Source organism: Trachinotus anak, unplaced genomic scaffold (genome assembly GCF_046630095.1).
Source record: "Trachinotus anak isolate AG129_WGS33_773 ecotype Australia unplaced genomic scaffold, CSIRO_AGI_Tana_v1 ptg000034l, whole genome shotgun sequence".
Taxonomy (NCBI): Eukaryota; Metazoa; Chordata; class Actinopteri; order Carangiformes; family Carangidae; genus Trachinotus; species Trachinotus anak.
In genome coordinates, this window is record NW_027273885.1 from 3,719,497 (window position 1) to 3,732,794 (window position 13,298).

Consider the following 13,298-nt stretch of genomic DNA (forward strand, 5'->3'; position numbering starts at 1 on the left):
GAGGGAAACACTGCGTAAAAACCACGTCTGGACACCTCTCATCAGCGACGTGACTCCCAAGTTAAAGTGTGCTATTTCATCTCCTCTCTCCAGAATTTAACACACAACACGATCAGATATTGATTTACAGGAGCTCTGAGCCCGTCGTGCCTCAGAAGACACCGGCTGGTGGAGCACCGGCTTCAGTCCGACGCGCATTTGAGGTGTGGATCTCCCCGCAGAGTGTGGGGGGAAACTTGTGCAAAAAGAGCTTACCTGTGGTGAGTGAACCAGAATCCACGCCGGGAATGGAAATGAGCCTCAGCTCAGCGTAGTGTAGGCTTTGTCTGCGCGGATCCACTCCGCTGAAGGTCCGAGGAGATTATCCGGTCCCCCTCCGGAGGTCGGCACACACTGGGATCCGCACCGCTCTCTGCCGCCGCTGCAGCTCACAGCCTCCGATGTATGGAGGAGAGAGAGAGGGGAGGGAGGGGGAGAGGAGAGAGAGAGAGAGGGAGAGGGAGAGAGGAGGAGGGGAGGGGGCCCTTCATTAACAAGGTAAGGCGCGCACACACACACACACACCCACACACACACAAGTTAAACAAATGTGAAGCCTTACATCCTCTGGCTGTGCTTTGCTTTTTATATATTTTCTTTCATTTTCATTTGCTGTACTTCTAATTGGTATTTGTGTGAGTGATTATGAAGCCAAATGCACATTTATACTATTTAAAAAAAAAACTTTCAAGTGTAAAAGCTTCAACTTATTATAAGTGAAGTTAATGAGTTAGTCTGTTTGTTTTTCTGTTTTGATGCTGGGTTCAGCATGAAAACAGCCTCAGTTCAGGAGAAGGAAGCCACTGCTGACTCATGCAGACACAACTCCATCCACATTAAAATGGCTTTATCAATATCTTACAGTGGAGAAAAAAAATCCCATCATATCCCATATTAACCCACTATGTATTATCAGCTGAAAGCAAATAGAGCCAGTGTGTACTGTCCACTCTGCTCTCCAGCTGCAATAATATTAATGGCAAAGTCAGTCTCTCTCTTATTGTGTTGAAGAAGCAGAGTTGAGACAACCCCAGCAGCTCAGAGGGTCTAGAATCAACTCATTCCTAAATGAGTGAATCTATTCCACTGATTGATATTATAGGGCTGGAACATTTTACAGTTCTACCACATCAGAAAGTCTATTCTAATAAATCTTGTGGTCTAAACATTAACCATAGAATTGGAAAACATTCATTTCCACATAGCCTTAAAGTCGCACAAACCAAACTAATCAAACCAAAAAGGTCAACTAATATTATTATGCAAATCAGTTGAGTAACTAAGTGGCCATTTTATCACCCAAATTGTTCAATGAGAGGAAGAAAGAGCTAATTCTGGAGGCATTATTATTTCTGACCTTTTGTTTGTGCACTTATTGATGAAAAAGTAAACTTCACAACAGACGGTGCAAATTTTAAAAAATTGCACTTGATTGCCAAGGAAACATGTTTTAGAGCTCTAATAAAATGGCACACGGTAATAACTGAAAATACAAATGCAGAAGAGAAGTAGCTAAATTATGTGTTTCAGGTATGGCTCATGAGGGTAATGACACAAATGAAGCAGAGGAGTTTCCATTAGAGTTACTTTGCAACAGGAAGAGAAGATCAACAGGTCAGAAATACAGTCACCAGGCAACAGGCAGGAATGGCTTGTATGATTTTGGCTTATGGGGACTGAGGGCCAGGTCTGGAGGAAGAGCAGGGTCAGGTGGGGAACAGGTTTGGAAAGATCCATGAACATGCAGGGCAATTGGGACAACATCAGTAAAGTGATTTTTGGTTAAATAAAAAAAAATAAAATAACACTTGTGGGTTAGCAGATGTTTCTTAAGGTGTATATACAAACTTTAAAGCATCAGTTATCAATATTTTTTCTATTATAAATGTAAAAAGAAAAAAAAGGATTATTACAAAGCATTTTAGCATCTTTTAGCTTATCGTTTTGGTTTTACAGCCCACAACTCTACTGTTTGGATTCACTCTTGGTTCAGTCTCACTGCTCTTATCAAAATCAGGCAGCAGTTTTCGCTAAAAGGCTCTTATACAGCCCCCTGCCGCTCTCAGGCAGCCGTGGCTGAAGAGGCAGAGCGGGTTGTCCATTAATCTGGAGGTCGGCAGTTCAATCTCTGGCTCCTGGAGTTTGCATGTCCAAGTCTCTTTGGTCAAGATACTGAACCCCAAATTGCTCCTGATGATGATGTATCACTGGTGTGTGTCTGTGTAAAAGAAAAGTGCATAGAAAAAAGTGCATGAATAGGTGAAAGACAGGGCATTGAGTGGTTGATAAGACTAGGAAAGTGCTATATAAGTGCACTCCATTAACCTTCTCTGCAACAGTTAGCGGTTAGCCACTGAACATAGGGGAGCATTAGCTGTTTGCTGTTTACAGCTTTTTCCACTGTCCCCAAAAGCCCAAAATATTAATTATTTCAGGATAAAAGGTTATTAGATATTTTGCTCTTGGAACTTATATCATGAATTAGGTAGTTCAGCCAATATTAAGGCTGTGCTCCTGTATTTCTTACAGGTGAGATAAGGTTGTAGAGGGACAGACTTCATGATGATCACCGACCTTTTCATTTGCCTCGACTGCAAACGACTGAGTGTTACATTCCTTCCGCTTATCGATGATTTCCTGAGCTAATTTACCTTTAGCTTGGGGCCATTTTATCCCACTTTCCCCAGCAGTTCCTGGGCTCATTTTGCTAACAGGTAACAACAGTGAGGGAAACGAAGCAAACAAGGTACGCTGGCCTATAATCCGGCTCAGTGAAGCAGTGGATTTGGGTTCAGCTGTCAGCCCGCACAGAAACAGGACACTTGGCAAAATTATGCCGCAGCACTGGCGGCCTACAGACCCAGAATTATAACGAGTGCCCCTGCAGACCAGAGAGCAGGGAGGGAGCCTCGTGCAGCCGCTGGGGGGGCTGCACTGAAGATGAGCAGATGAGCTGGGATCAATGTCGGAGTTTGGTTGGGGGGTGGGGGGGGGGGGGGTGGGGGGGGGGGGGGTGGGGGGGGGGGGGGGGGGGGGTGTATGGATGAGTGGCGTCCTGGTCCCTCAGCACTTTGATTCAGCCTCATTTTTTATTAGGGTGTTATTTACACACCTGCTGCCACAGGGAGAGGCCAGGAAACTCACTGTCTTCATCTCTGTCTGGCTCCAATAGACACGCACATATACCAACAACAGCACTGCAAAAACTTCCCCCAAACACTTCCTCTTGATGATAATCAAAAAGTCCTTATGAGCTGTAGACTACAAGTCTATTGTTGAGCGTCTAAAAATATCCTTTCTGTCCTGGTTCACTCGATTCATCAAGGTCCCTGATGAAGCAGACACCTCACAAAGGAAGTTAAGCCAGAGACAGAGATGAAAATACCCAAATTATATCCAGTGGAAAGAGAGCTGGTTTCACAAGAGCACATTAGCCTGTATGACCAGTGGTATCCACTCCCCCTCCCTCCGGGATGGCTGTAATGGAATTAGAGAGGTAGCCTCCAGGTAGCTCTCAGGTTTAACCAAACTGAAGATGGATGGAGGTTGCTTGCCTAAAAGGTGCAACAACTTAGATAAGAGGAGAAGGGAGGAGGACGGGGGGGGATGTTTTTTCCCATCTGCTCAGCACCTGAGCCTGACCCCACCCCATGCATCCACCCCCCTCCATCTTCCACTCAGACAGACTAATGGGGAGTTGGGAGCACCATTTATATTCCTTGGCCCCCCAGAGGCACCTTCCTCAGCTATCTGATAGGCCGATTCTACCCCCCGGAGGGACTGAATAGATGTGTGTGTGTGTGTGTGTGTGTGTGTGTGTGTGTGTGTGTGTGTGTGTGTGTGTATGTGTGTGTTCTTGTACTTCTGCTCTTACAATAAGCAAGTTTTATGTGAGGTGTTGGTTTGTAATAAAAGCTTCAATAAGCAGCATTTCTCAACATCAGTGCATCACTATAATATAACTGTTAATTACCATGAAGAGATTGATAGTTTTTGTTCTAGGCTGGTTGTATTGGCATCATCGTTTCATGAACGTACAACACCTCATATTTGAGCCTAAATCCACAGCTTCTGTTTGGGCATTTTAAACACAGAAAAACGTTTTTGTAACATGAACTATCACGCAGGAATAATTTAATTTGAGAAAGCAAATCCCTGCTTTTTACTTGGTGATTTGTGTTTGAGGTCAAAATGTCTGCTGTGAAAAAGGCCTGTTACTACAATAATTATCAGTTACCAGGGAAGTGGGGAGGCAGTGGGAGGTAAGCAGCCACAGCTGTATGTTATACAATTTTGGTTAATTACCAAGTTTTATGAACCTCTATTAGATTCTGTTTGTATGTTAGTCTCTAGATAATTTGTTGGGTAGTCAAGCTAACTTCTATACATTATTATCATTAATGCGGTGCTGAATTATTATTGTACCCCATTTTTTAAAGTCCATATTACAAGTATCTGTAACGTACTTTAAGAAAAAAAAAAACCAAAAAAAAAAAAAACCTCTATGTGTGAAACTGTAGGTAAAAGGAGCTATTTGTATGTTTTGTTTTTGCTACATAGCCAACTTTAGCATTAACAGCTGTTTACTTACCTGTCTCGCTGAGAGCTTCACTCGTCATTTCATTTACAAGACAAGAGATTAAAATACGTCCTCTGAGCTGCTGCAGTGACTCGGTATCAGAAAGTGACGAGACAGTTGCACCTGGCTGGGGCTAGCTAGTTAGCATGCTAACTAAGAAAAGAAGTGACAGGCAGAGTGTGAATTATACAACAACAATCCTGATTTTTGATATAATAAAAATATAAAATGATATCACTAGATTTCAGTGCTATCATTTTACAAAATTGAAGCACTCTTACATTCATGATTTTTGTAAAGGCATACAAATCTAAAAACCTCACGAGACAGTTTCAGAGCGACAGAGACACAGAGCGTCGGCGTAACCATAGCAACTCACTCACACACCTGCCTGCGTGCACAACCTGAGAGCAGCATCATGGAAATAATCGAGCCGTTACAGACTGCATAAGCTGCTCATATACTATTTGATTTTCTGGGAGATTTAAAAAAATACAAGTGTGATATGATGTTAAGATTTTCAGGTTTTGAGACAGAGCTCAACTGGGACGGGCTCCGGCCCAATTTAACCCCTGTGAGCCAATGATGGAGTGAGGCAGGTAGATGAGACGTAATGTCAAGGTTAAGAAATGGTACGGTCCACTTTAGGGGGGTCTGAAATCGTATTACAAGATTCTTCCAGGCATTAATATGGGATATATACTGTAATATTTACAATTATAGGTAAGAAGGATACATAAATGTTTTAACCCCTCCAACCTATTGTTTTTACCTCTTTTGGGGGGGGGTCCAAACCCTAATCAGGAGGGTCAGACCTGGTGATTCAAGGAATGAATTTTGATGCTGAACTCACAACGTTTCTTCTAGGCTGGTAAATAAACAGCTGTTAATGCTAACGTTGGCTATGTAGCATTCACAAAACTTACAAATAGCTCCTTTAAGTGTCATATTCTATCTATATTATATATAGTATATAATGTGTGTGTGTGTGTGTGTGTGTGTGTGTATATATATATATATATATATATATATATATAAACTTTAGATATCAAATTTAGGGACAAAGTTAAAATTCAGTTTTGTCTTTAAACAAACCACATTAACGACAATCTCGTCTTGGCTGTGTAGCTGGAATCATCAAGTTAACTCCTGTTAATCTGACAGGAATTACCCAGCAGCCAATCCTGAATTTATTTCACACAAAATATATTTGTGTTTCCTAAATGAAATCTCTCCTGTCTGTCTTGATCTATATACTTGCAAAATACATTTTCTTGTGCTCAGCATGTTACTATGGCACAAATACAACACAACCATCACTCTGGGTGGAAGATAAAGACAGAAACTGAAAGCTGATTCATTCCTTGATAACAGCAAACTTCTGGCAAACAAACTATGCTGATGCTACGTTTAGTATAAGCACATTTCCAGTGGAATCCCCATGATGCAAACTGGAATTCAAGACTTGTTGTTTTTTATTGCACAGACGATATTGTTAAACGACATTCTGTCTTTAGCCAGTCTTCTCAGCTTTGTCTGTTAACTTGTGTTCACATAGGAACTGAAGACCACTGATTTGCATGTTACCCTAACAGTTGTATTTATAAGCTTTTTTTGTAGACATTTGTGCTCTCCAGAGCTTTAATCATAATATTTTTGGTTACCTTTCCTCTGCTGCCACTATGAGGCTAAAATTAACTCTATACACAAGAAACCCGGGGGGTGGATTGCCATTAAATTGACTGATTCCCAGAGGATTAAACCCTTAGTGTTTTAGACTGTCCATGAGCTTTCCTCCACCAAAATGTCAACTTTTCACTCAACATATCACATCTAATAGGCATATTACCAGGAGATCTGCTCCCAAGGGGATTTTAATGAGCAGTAAATAAGTTCTAAAGTACCTATGTGTCAGCATATTCATATGCAATATCACTGAAATGTAATGGGACTGTAAATATCTGTATGTGTGGGCAGCCAGGTCTCCTTCAGTTCACTGAATTTAAAATGCAGTTTGAAAGACTACGTCATTTTCTAACACTGGCAGTGAATTCATTCTTAGTTGCATAATTATAGATTAAATTAAGCTTTTTGGGGAGAAAAGTTTTGCACATTTTTAAATGTGCTGTATGTTGTAGTAAAATTTACTTTCTGGTTTAATTAAGCTGAAGCTGAATTGAGCCTCATCTAAATATCTGTGTGCACGTCCATGTTTGTGTGTGTGCCAGTACATCGAGCCAGACGTCTGAGATGTCTCTGTGACTGATAAAAACTGAAATGAACCATAATGAAGATGGACAAGAACTTGGCTCTCGTTCCTTCCTCCTCCTCCTCTCCCTCCTTTCTCAGCTTTCTTCTTCCTTTCCTCTTTTCTCTCATGCAAATCCTTTTCCTCCTCCTCTTTTCCCTTTTCTCCTTCTCTCATTTGAGTCCAGGCCCCAGCTTGTGTAGCTGGTGACAACACAGGACAATTTTTCCAGTCAGTCGCAGGAAACCAGATTTCTGGGGGATGTCCGTGTCGTTGATTCATTTAAAGTAGAGGTATCTTATACTGCATCATGCAACAGACATATTCTAAACCATTAACTCTGACTGGTGGCTGTGGGGATTTTATTCCTAAAATGTTGGGCTAACTTTTGCTAAAGTACCTCAAATGAAAGAAGTTGTTTGCAAAAATCCATGCTGATCCCCTCAAGGAACTCTGGAAATCCTTGAACCGCAGTTGAAGAGCTGCTGCCATAAACAACCTGCAAAACAAAAACCTCAAATAACATCTCCCACGAGTCGCAGCTGCAACGTTCAATAATTGCTTAATTAACAATTTTTCTGAGAGACTCTTGTGAACACTTCTGAACGTTGTGGACTGCTATGCAAATGCTCACAAATACACAGCTACACACAGGTGAACACACACACACACACACACACACACACACACACACACACACATACTCACACATGCACAAAAGCGCAATTAAACTTTCATAATAATGAAGGACTGATGAAAAGCACAAGAAACTGCTGTAAAAGAGTATCTCTCTGTGGGGCTGAGTACTTTCTGTTATGTTCATAGGCCGAGGCCTTTATATAAAACCAGTAATAATGTCCCTTTGCGTGCCCCCTCCTCAGTCCCTGTTCTCCATCTTTTTTACTTCTTTAGTCTCAAGTGTCAGAAACCCCATTACAGTAATTAAGTCAGTGGATCCTCAAAGAGCTCTCCTTCAAACAGCCGGGGAGGGAGGGAAGCATGGAGCCGGAGAGATATGCTTGGAGGGAAAGAGATGGATGGAAAGAGCTTCACGGCTTCAGAGAGAGATGATGGAGAGAAGGGGAGATGAAGGGGTGGATGAGAGTGTGCAAGAGGAAGAGGAAGAACAAATACGCTTCAAAACGTGTTCAGAAAAACGCAGGACACAACTTCAAGATGTTCACGTAGACGCTTTACTTCAGTAAATCAGAGGCACATTACCTTTGAGATGTTGCTGTAATTACCATTAACAAATGACAACATATTCCAGATGACTGACAGCCTGCGCCAGCCTCTACACTTTCACAGTGAACACCACCGACTGCTCCACGGCCCCATTCTTTATTCTGTTGTGTTGCTCTTAAAGTGATTGAAGCTTCCATCACAGTCTAATTTGTTTACCAGTAATTATACAAAGGTATCGTAATTAATTTCATAATGATATTTTAATGTTTTACAAAGTATCGCATCTTCATATGAAGTAAAAACTGTAGAAGGAAATGATGAGGAAAAGTAATAGAAGGATGGAGCTTTGTGGAGGAAAGAGAGCGAAACAAGACCAGGTCAAAACCTACTACATGGCTGGACCACGTACGGTCAATGTACAAAACTGTGGACTGTTTAAAATGTTGTGGAACTGCTGCAAACAACTGATGTCAATGTGTCGTATTTGGTGTTCAGTTTCAGCCCTTTATCTGTTTTCATTTACCAGTTTTTCTGTTTCTGTTGTCAGACAATAAAACAAGTAAGCGCAGCCTATTAAAACTACATGTTAACCAGCAGTCGCTTCCAAGCCATTTCCGAGCTGCTGCTGTGCTATTGTTAAATCCAGATTTTATAACCATGACAGACGTCCTCCTGAAAAAAATCACCATCACATAAGTTAAAGACAACGACTGTGCTGTGATTTTGGCTATATGTACTTGTTAAATGATCACTCAGTGAGGAAGTTACAAGCAACTGAAAATCTTTCTTATTCTGTCTCTCACACAGACCACAACCCCTGTTTGGATAACAAACAGCTGCTCCGCCTCTCTGCCACTCATTGAACAGAGTAGACGCAAGATTACTAGTGACTTTTATCTAAGTAGCTAAGGTTTCTCCAATCCAGTTGCTAGATTGGTTGCTGGGTACTTTTTTGAATAATCAGTCTCTAAATCTAGCGACAAATGCGCTGAATTGGCAACAATGCAGCTGTAAACATTCCCCTGATTGAATTGGTGCAAACAGGTTCTATTTGAAAGAGCAACAGCCAAAGGGGAAACTCTAACTCAGTCATGTGGCATTGGGCTGACCAATGGTGATTAAAGAGCTGGCCCTGCGGTTGTGGTCCAGCCAAAGAGTAAAGAAGATGTGAAGCATCAAAAACATTTCATTTACTGATTTCAAAGGATGAGCAACAGGTGATTTCAAGTTTCTGTGACCAAAGATGGGCAACATCAAAATTAAGGACAAAAATTCCTCAATGTGACTCTTGCCACCACCCACGAGTACAAACCAACCAATCAGAGTACAACATGAAATGATGCAGATTATGATAGATGCCATTTATCTGCCAGTGGATTATTCAGCTGGCATCATGTTACTGCAGGATCCATGTTGCCCTGTTTTCTTCTTTTGGGGTTTTCAGATGCACAGAGGTACCAAAGCATGTTGTTTTACTACAGTTTTCAAAGATGGAGATGGATGATGGCAGCCTTTTTTTGTCTATTTATACCCCAGCACTACAATTCATTTATCTCACCATCTCACATGACACAGATTGTGACCAAACTTGCGCGGTGTGACATGCAAAGAAGTTTTATGATTGATTTTTTATTGCACAGTCTTCAGTCACTGTCCTCTCACACTGAAGAGATGGGAAAAGTCACGCAGTAAAAAGTAAAGTTTATCACTGTGGAAGCTTTCCCAATTTGATTTTACAGGGCAAAAAGATGACAAGAGGATTGGGCATACGTTCAACTTGGCTTTTATAATCACTCATAGGTGAGGTTACTGGGCTCTGAAGATAAGTTTCTAGTAATTGCCTCGAGGGAGGAATAAGTAAAAGTGATAGTGTGTTTGAAATAAATTCATTTTTAAGTAACAAGTTCAACACAGTTGACTTGGTGTGACTAGGTGTAACTCTGTCAGTGTCTAAAATAAAACAAACGTCCTCTCTGTCACATCATGAAGGCAACAAACAAAAAAGGGGGGAAAAAAGGGAGTGAGGATTGGAGGTGAAGGGAAAGTGGCACTGCTGTGATTGGAAAAGGCACAGACCAGATTAGCAGCTGGCAACCTGAATTCTGAGGGAAAGATGCGTGAACATGAGGGAGGGGTGGGAAAAGGACAGGTGTCAGGGCTCTGTGATAAAAGGCTGGCAGCGGAGGAGTTATAGACACTGAGGGGTGGGAGGGTGGAGGGACGGAGAGGGTTGGAGCTTCAGTGCCAGGAGTGCTTAAAGCTGTTCTCCTGCATTGATATTCTGAGCTCATAGTTTGCTAAAAACCCCTCCCCCTCCCCCTCCCCCTCCTCCTCTTCCTCCTTCTCTTTTTTTTTCTTCAGAAGATGATGTCATCCCTATATGGATCCTTTGGTCAGATGCCACCATCACTTAAATCTCTGTCACTGTCACCATCTGCACACACACACATACATTCACTTAGCCCCGCAGCGACCTACATCTTAATGCACATTTGCTGCAAAGGACAAAAATATATCTGCATCATTAGATGGGTGGAGTCATCAGAGAAGAGGAGCGGAGTGGTCTTCCAGCCGCAGAAGCCTACTGGAGCTGCAAGAGCTTTACAGCTTGTTTAGTTTAGCTAACCACACCACTCAGGGCCGTGGTGGAGGGGTGCGCTCCATTTTAATACATCTGAGTGGTTCTGGTGATGACTGTCCATGTGAGGGAGGGTGGGGCCATAAATCACCTCAAATCATGATGAATTCGTGGTTGGGAGTAGAAGGCGGCGTGAGTGTGTGTGTGTGTGTGTGTGTGTGTGTGTGTGTGTGTGTGTGTGTGTGTTGCTTTTCTGTAATTTGAAACAAAAGTGGAAGGTGGCCAAAGGCGTCTGCCATCGAGATTTCATTCTAATTACAGAGCAGAACACCAAGAGAGGTGCAGGTGAGGTTTTAATAATAACACCGGCTTCAAGCTGTGAGGCGAAGTCAACCAGCAACAAAATGAGAACTTCCACCAGGTTCTGTGCAGGGCCTCATCTTGTGTTGCCAGTTTCCAGATGAGAGGTAGTGGGAGTGTGTGTGCTGGGGGACACTGGTGGATGAAGGGTGGGGAAGACCGAGGGAGAAACAGCAGCAGTGCTCTACTTCCCTATTGGCTGTTGATTGATAAAGGAGGTCATCTGAAAGTCAGTCTCTCTCAGCTACCCAAGTGTGACCCAACCCCCCCACCTCCACCGCCCTCCCCGCCCTCCCTCTTCCTCTGTCCGGAATTACAACACAAGGCAATTAAAACCAACCTGCCAGCAACGCGGTGTTCCGCGCTCGTAATTTTTAACTTGCCCTAATTAAATGTGTTACAGCGACAGCAGCGAGAGGGAGGTAAGGATGGGTAGGTGTTGGGTGATGAGGTGTGGGGTGACTGATTGATGTACGGGGGTGAAGGGTGGGGGTGTGGGTTAGAGTGGGCTCAGTGACAAACCGGGTGGGAGGGCAAAAGTCAGAGCCTTGAATTTGATTGGAAAAGAGAACTTGGAGAAGGAATGAAAACGGGGCAACAGGAAATAAAGGGAATGATGTGTGTGTGTGTGTGTGTGTGTGTGTGTGTGTGTGTGTGTGTGTGTGTGTGTGTGTGTGTGGGTGGGTGTCTAACATGTCGACAGGGTCCCCAGGGAATTATTAACGAGATGACCAGGTTGAACTAATTGTGTCTGTTGTGTTCTCTTGTCCAATCAATCAATTACTACAGATAGTGCACTGGAGGGCAGTAGGAGTGTGTGTGTGTGTGTGCGTGTGTGTGTTTGTGTGTGTTCCTCACATGACACCCATTCATAATGATGCGCCATGGTAGTACAGAATGTGTTATACAGTGTGTGTGTGTGTGTGTGTGTGTGTGTGTGTGTGTGTGTCTTGAAGAATAGCATAAGATAGAAGTGAAATCCTAAAGACTTAATCCTACATTTGTTATCAACTTTTATGTCCGTTACCTAGCAACCGACGCTACTTTCCTCAGGTATTTTTGGAACGGTTACATCTCTCACTGAAACTTAGAAAATTGGCCACTTCGCTCTGAAAATCTCCGTCAGCAACTCAAACAAAGCAGATTTGTCAGTTACATGACAGCCGGGAGAGACCCACGTCGCCGGGTCGGCCTCTACAAAGCTGCTCGAAGTTGCTTGGCGAACTGCATTTTGTCATCAGACCACATCACATCGGGTCTCAATGAATATGTTCGGCTTGTTGATATTTCGCTGGTTGTGTAAAAGCAACAATAGAGCAGTGATATGGGTTAAAGCAGTCAGCTAAGTGGTCAGTCTTTTTTTCACTAACTAATATTGTTGATTATTTAATATTTATGCTTTTGCTGCCTTTAAGGAACTCCATCTCCCATAAGCCCTAGATGTTTGCGGGGCTAAACATGATAGCCTGACAGAAGAGGTGAGACCATGAGCGCAGACATGTTTGTAGTAACAGCAGGACAGAGAGGACCAAATGTCGTAGAAACTGTCAGATATTACACCTGGAAAGTATGAAAAAACATTAGAGGAGAGAGAATTTTATGGATCTGGATGAAACCAAGTGATGATAATTAAGTGCCCGCACCTCTGCGATTGTAGTTTCTTTCATCGTGCTTTTTTTCTCTGCCCTTTGTTAAAATCAAGAAGGTTTCAGGTTCTTGAAATAAATGAGAGACTGCACTTACTGAAGCTTGTGAAGCGCGGCCGGCCCGGACATGTCGTCACGACTCTGGCTCTCTACAGCTCGACTGACTGAAAACAAAACAATAAAAACACATATCACAGCTGCAAGACTTGAACATTACACTAATGCTAACCTTCTACCAAATGACTTTTCAAGCAATTTCACTGTCACAGACTAATTTCCAATTTTGGAATAAATGAAATGGAAGTTGAAAGTTGAATGAACGTTTTGCTAAAGCTGCCGCTTTAAAGTGGTCGTCTGAGCTGTCTGACATCAGACTTTTTTTGCGTTGATGTTCCAATAAAATCAAACATGCTTAGTATTATTTAAGTTTTTAGTCTTGGCTCATGCAGGTAGGGATGTTCAACGATGTGAACACTGTCGACTTCTCCTGCACCAAACAGGAAGCAGCAACACAAGTGAGCACGGAGGTGACTCCAGGGAGGGAGCAGGAAGAATATGAATCATTTGGTGGAAGGCAGGGGAGACTGGACACAAGGAAAATAATTTCAAAATAAAACAGGAAATAATAAATACAAAGTCAAAACAGTTATTTTAGAAGGAGAT

General features: G+C 42.5%; 1 protein-coding gene across 2 annotated transcripts in view; it reads right to left on the reverse strand.

The window, feature by feature from the left end:
• LOC139614494 (endothelin-converting enzyme-like 1) overlaps window positions 1-13,298 on the reverse strand; it is a 150,796-nt gene that overhangs the window by 41,248 nt on the left and 96,250 nt on the right. For both annotated transcript variants that reach the window (XM_071471813.1, XM_071471814.1), the window contains 2 exons: window positions 12,733-12,799; window positions 256-435 (listed from right to left, as the gene is read on the reverse strand). The gene's annotated coding sequence lies outside the window, so the exon portion shown is untranslated. The remainder of the gene's footprint in view (window positions 1-255; window positions 436-12,732; window positions 12,800-13,298) is intronic.